This window comes from Babylonia areolata, chromosome 12 (assembly GCF_041734735.1).
Source record: "Babylonia areolata isolate BAREFJ2019XMU chromosome 12, ASM4173473v1, whole genome shotgun sequence".
NCBI classification, from domain to species: Eukaryota; Metazoa; Mollusca; class Gastropoda; order Neogastropoda; family Buccinidae; genus Babylonia; species Babylonia areolata.
This window is the reverse complement of record NC_134887.1, coordinates 9,646,384-9,653,216: the sequence shown is the minus strand read 5'-3', so window position 1 is coordinate 9,653,216 and position 6,833 is coordinate 9,646,384.

Genomic DNA, 6,833 nt, shown 5'->3' with positions numbered 1-6,833 from the left:
CAATCACCGATATGTGTGACGGGACATTAAACAAAATTCCTCCTCCCGAAAAGTAAGTCACTGTCTCGGAAAATGTGCTGTACGTCAATGTCCTTCACACCGACGGCAGAGCAACTTTCTTTCTCACCGTCATTCAGGTCACTTCACTTTACAGTAATGTGGGGTGAATATCCTGAGTCCTCTCGAACGAACGTCGAAGTCGGTAGAGTTTCGCCACTGAAAATAGATGGTTTGTAAGGATGTGTCGTATTATGATGATGGTGTCGAAGGGTAAGGGGTTTAAATACTTTAGTGGTAAATCTTTCCGGGGCAGTTTTCACGGTGGGGGTTTCGGGTAAGAACAGGTACCGAATTGTGCATCATCATCATCATCATCATTCACCCCCATCACGTGTGGAATAGTGACCCCACCCTGGATTCGTTCCGCTACTTCCGCTACCCCCACCTCCCCCACCCCCTTAACTCCCAGTCCTAGGACAAGTAAGAATCACACACTCACACGCGCGCACACACACAAAGTCTATCTCTCTCACCAAGTGCATCTTTTTCTCTTTCAGCCAAAGCACCTCTCACGCCCAGTGAATCTCTCTCTCTCTATATATATATATACAAGACGAAGACAGTACAGTTATATGAGAGCACACATGGACATCGTCCTCGACACTCTATCCACGGCAACACACACACACATTATATATATATATAAACTGGAAATTAACAAACAGTGAGGTCAGCAGATAAATAATAAAGAGTGGTGGTGACGCTCTCCGTTCACAAGGTACACAACTTCAAGTCAGTGCTGCTTACGCTACCGCTTCAACTAGCACGCAGGTAAATATATATATAAAGGTACATTGGAACAAACCCAGACACTTCCTGAAAAAGGAAGCGCCGGGGGCCTGTCCCTATACTGATCATTTGACATGTGCACACAGCAGCAAAGACAGAAGAAATGTGCAAACACAAACTGTCCTCAGTGGGGCAAGTGCAAGATCTGGTGTGATAGGAACTGTCCTCAGTGGGGGCAAGTGCAAGATCTGGTGTGATAGGAACTGTCCTCAGTGGGGGCAAGTGCAAGATGTCACATATGGTGTGATAGGAACTGTCCTCAGTGGGGGCAAGTGCAAGATGTTACATATGGTGTGATAGGAACTGCCCTCAGTGGGGGCAAGTGCAAGATGCTACATATGGTGTGGTTGGAACTGCCCTCAGTGGGGGCAAGTGCAAGATGCTACATATGGTGTGATTGGAACTGCCCTCAATAGGGGTAAGTGCTAACTGTTACAAATGGTGTGATAGGAACTGTCGTGAAATAACTTTGTTGCGTATGCCTCTCCATTATTGAAACGTGTAATACGGACCTCCTTTCTTATATATATATATATATATATATACAATAGAAAAACAAAAGAGGCAGAGCCTTCAAGACTCACTTGTGATACACTTTTTAAAAAAATCCAAGCTTTTTATGTATTGAGTATAATGCATTTACTGTTATATTCATATTTTTTATATTCTCTAAACTTGGCATTTTGATCTGATATTCGACTCAACAAAAGATCTGTCATTATTTTCATTTTTTGTTCAAACAGGAACTTCTTTTGCTAAGCATGAAAGTTTTGTTTATTGCAAACGTTTTGCTGCAGGCAGTAAAACAAGGGAAATTACTCTGCTGGGGGACTTAGTTTGCTTTAAACTGATCTTTCTCATCTTAAACATTACATTTTAAAATTATACTCAATACATAAAAAGCTTGGATGTTTTTTAAAAAGTGCATCATAAGTGAGTCTTGAAGGCCTTGCCTCTCTTGTTTCAAAATGTAATGTTTAAGATGAGAAAGATCAGTTTAAAGCAAATCAACTCCCCCTAGCATTACAGAGTAATTTCCCTTTTTTACTATCTGCACCAAAACGTTTGCAAAATAAATAAAACTTCCATGCTTAGCAAAAGAAGTTCCTGTTTGAACAAAAAATGATAATAATGACTGCTCTAGCTGTTGGGTCGAATATCAGATCAAAGTGCCAAGTTTAGAGAATACAAAAAATATAAATATAACTGTAAATGCAGTTTGCATATAATTAGGCTTCATTCTTTATTTTTTTGTGCCCATCCCAGAGGCGGAATATTGTTTTAAACAAGATGACTGGAAAGAACTGAATTTTTCCTATTTTTATGCCAAATTTGGTGTCAACTGACAAAGTAGTTGCAGAGAAAATGTCAATGTTAAAGTTTACCACGGACACACAGACACACAGACACACACACACACACACACACACACACAACCGAACACCGGGTTAAAACATAGACTCACTTGTTTACACAAGTGAGTCAAAAAGGAAAACAACAAAACAGTTTCTTACATGCCCGACCGGTTTCGACCACTTGTCTTCGTCAAGGGCGTACACACACACACACACACACACACACACACGGCAGTTGCAGAGGTGTGTGATTCGAGCTCACGTGAAAGCATGCATGTGATTGCAGTGTGAGGTTTACGCGTGTAGTCCTGTGTGTGAGAGAGAGTGCATGTATCCGCCGCGCGCGCGCACGCGTGTGTGTATGTGTGTGTGTGTGTGTGTGTGTGCAGGTACACATGTAGAACTGAACCGTAAAAGATTCATGAACCCAGCGGAGAACAGCTCAAATTTCACACAGCGGAGAAATCTGTTGTGACAAAAAAATAACGCAATCTTTAAAAAAAAACGCGAAAATACAAACAGTATTACAGACGCCATTGCAGATTGTCAAATCAAACCAGTTAACTTTGTATCTCTAGATAATGGATACTGGTGTTTCCAAACACAAACAGATGTGTGTGCGTGTGCTCTCCGTTGTGTGTGCACGAGTGCCCGCACTTGTAGTTCGATCCTGCAACTGAACGACTGTATATAATTCCATTCAGTGCACAGCGGGAGACGACCTAACTCAGGCGGAACTTTTGAATCATTTGCAAGATCCAGATTTTCCCGTGGTGTGTCTGTGTATGCCGAGCACGTGTGTCAAGCTGCTATGTCTGTACAAGAACTTAATATTTTGCTAGCTCATTGATGTTGTGATAATTTTTGTGAGCATTGCAGCAAAGGTGTGCATATGCCAGACATTGAGTGGTTTCAAGTGCCTGCTTGGGATATATGCATTACCAAAAAAAAAAAAAAAAAAAAATCCAGATGTTTATGTTCTGGTTCGTTTTTGGAAAGATATGTGGAGGTGACAGTGTGGACTCATGTTTGTATGTCATGATTCTGAGCTAAACAGATGTACGTTTGTATTGGTGTCTGAAATTTTATAAACCTCTACACATTGTCCATGTTCTGTCAAAATATCTAGACATAATGTCCCCAGCCTTTTTTTTTTTTTTTTTTTTTTTGGAGCAACGATGTCAATGTATTTGTGGGCATTCTTTCTTTCTTCATGTTTTACGAATTTTATGTAATGCATGTGGACGATGCCTCTGGGCCCTTAACTACAAATTAACTACAAGTTCCCTTCTACCTGTAATTGCATTATATTCGCAAACAGTTACTTTACCTATCAGTGGTGTTGACAACGTTGCGAAGACTTGATATCTGGTGTAATGTGTTTTGCATGATGCCAAATGCACAGACCATAATATAAACTCGAACTCGAGCAAAAGCTTCTCCTAAATTGTTCGTTGTCAGGGGTGATTTCTGCCTTCTGAGAATCGAGCACAATCAAGTCAAATTCATATGGCTAGTGCGATTTCTATTTTGTTTTGTGAGAAGGTTGTTCTTGTTCCAGTTTTAGTTGCCTTGTTCTAGTGGATCAGGGTTTTCATTTCAATGTTGGCTGCTGTCAGGAACGTGGAATTCTCCACTTCTATTCTGTTTCAGTGTCAATCTTTTCACACTTAGCAGTCAGTGGTGTCGACATGGTTACATCTTAGGGCATAACCACCGTCAATTTTGTTGACAGAATGCCAATGGCAGAGTGACCCAAACCCCATGTCCTGGATCATGGCTTCGGTCAGGAACGTGCCGTGCCTAGCACCACTGACCATGTCGGTTCTTACTGCAACGCACTGCCGTTGACAGTCGGTCCATACTGTAACGCACTGCCGTTAACAGTCAGTTCTTCCTGTAACGCACTGCCATTGACAGTTAGTCCGTACTGTAACGCACTGCCGTTGACAGTTGATCTATACAGTAACGCACTGCCACTGACAGTCCATACTGTAACCCACTGCCATTGACGGTCCATACTGTAACACACTGCCATTGACACAGTCGGTCTATACTGTAACGCACTGCTACTGACAGACAGTCCATACTGCAACACACTGCCATTGACACAGTCAGTCTATACTGTAACACACTGCCATTGACAGTCGGTCCATACTGTAACGCACTGCCATTGACAGTCGGTCTATACTGTAACGTACTGCCTCTGACAGTCCATACTGTAATGCACTGCTGTTGACAGTCGGTCTATACTGTAACGCACTGCCATTGACAGTCGGTCTGTACTGTAACGCACTGCCATTGACAGTCGGTCTGTACTGTAACGCACTGCCATCGAGTCAGTCTATACTGTAACGCACTGCCATTGACAGTCAGTCCATACTGTAACGCACTGCCATTGACACAGTCAGTCCACACTGTAATGCACTGCCATTGACAGTCAGTCCATACTGTAACACACTGCCATTGACACAGTCAGTCCATACTGTAACGCACTGCCATTGACACAGTCAGTCCATACTATAACACACTGCCATTGACAGTCGGTCCATACTGTAACGCACTGCCACTGACAGTCGGTCCATACTGTAACGCACTGCCACTGACAGTCAGTCCATACTGTAACGCACTGCCACTGACAGTCGGTCCATACTGTAACGCACTGCCACTGACAGTCGGTCCATACCATAATGCACTGAGTGTTTCTCATTTGGCTTTCAAGGCGATGTGCGGAAAGGTCTATCAGTCAAACACCTTAAATTGGCAGTAGACTCCCCCGAAAACAGAGTATGGCTGCCTACATGGCAGGGTAAAAACGGTCATACACGTAAAAGCCCACTCATGTGCATACGAGTGAACGTGGGAGTTGCAGCCCACGAACACAGAAGAAGAGGCAGTAGACAAGAACACATATCCATAATGCAGAAGGAAGAGGATTTTGTTTTAAGTACAGCCGACGAACTGTAAATGGACAAGGTAGATGTCAGAGAAAACATTTTGTCTGGGTCTGGACAGACCGGGGAAGAAAGCACACGTTTATAATCCTTGTGGTGAGACCAGTGTAAAGACTGCATGCAATTTCACCAAGGACCGCAACGTTTCGAAGTAGTGCTGAATCTGCCGCGTCTCCAATTTTGATGATAATTATGAAATTCGTTTGTTTGAAAAGATTCTCGCAGTATGAACTGCACCAGTGTTTTGACTGCTTTTTAAAATATTCATTTTCTATCTACAAACTGACGTCATTTTTTGGTAAACTGTTATTGTTCTCTTTTTAAACCAGGTCATGGAAGTTGGCATTATGTCTGTAACGATGAGCATGTGAGTGAAAGGTACATCGCCTTGACCTGATTTTTGAATGTTCGCTTCTGAAAAAAAAAAGAAGTTTTCATCATTTTTTAATATTCATTGTGCAAAGATCAAACACCTGTGACCAATTTATATCTGTTGGGGGCATGGTTTAGTATAGCACATGACTTCAAATGCTTGTCAGTTTTTGTTTTGTCATGTGAAGTTTCGTAATGGAGCAATGTTGAAATATCAACCACGCTAATTCCAAACCAATTTCAGTGTATGTAAACCGACGTTTAGTGTTGATATGTTTAGTAATAATTATGCTTCATACCTTGCATCATCTTTGGAAACAAGGCCACACGGGTAACACAAAAATATATATTTCAATGAAAGGCGGTGAGCGGTTATCATGCGCCTTGAACGGGTCCAGGGAGTGCAGTTTCTGTTCTTCTCAGACCTTTGTAATGAATCCTGCAATATTTTCTTTTCTTAATAAAATGTGGAGTCGAGTCAAGTGCAGATTTTTATTCATTTATTTCAGAACACAGGTCAAGACGATAATCACTTAATTATTACAGCACTTGCGCCATGCGAGCGAGGTGTGTGTTGGATGGATGACAGGCCACTGTTTGTTTGTACTTCAAATCAAAGATCACCGATGATGATTTTTATGGGGTTTTTTTTCTTCACTACAATAAAAATAACTGGATAATATGAAGTTGCTTTAAGCTGATATATATATATATATCTTTGAGCGAGGTGTGCGTAAGTGTGAGTGAGAGAGAATATGTGTTGTGTCTTTTTCCTTTGACTCTTGTTTCTTTCTCATTTTACACACACAACGTTTCCTCTCTCTATCCCGTCTCACCCCCCCGTCCCCTCTCTCTTTCATGCGTCTTTTCTTGTTTCGGTTTCATGGAAACTTAACCTTTCCAATCATCACCATGGGAAAAAGAGCAAATCAATTAGTGATCAACCCCCCCCCCCCCCCCCAAAAAAAAGCATATGAAGTGAACAACACTATTAATTCTCTTACTTCTTGCTCATCCACTGTTGCACGTCTTTCACGGGGTGTATGCGCCTGCATGCTGAGGCATGCATGAATATGTATGTGTGTAAACAATGCTTTAAAGATTGCGTGAAGGCTAACACTGTGCACACTAGAACCCCCACACCCCACCCCCCCTCACAAACACAATGTAACAACCAATTTGAACCAGGCCTGGTTTGCTCAAGCACTCTTAACAGCACCAAGTCTGCTCAGTATCAAGAATTTTCCTGTGGTACTGGCATAGACTTGGGGAAAATTCATGACGTTAAGTAAACTTAGCACCG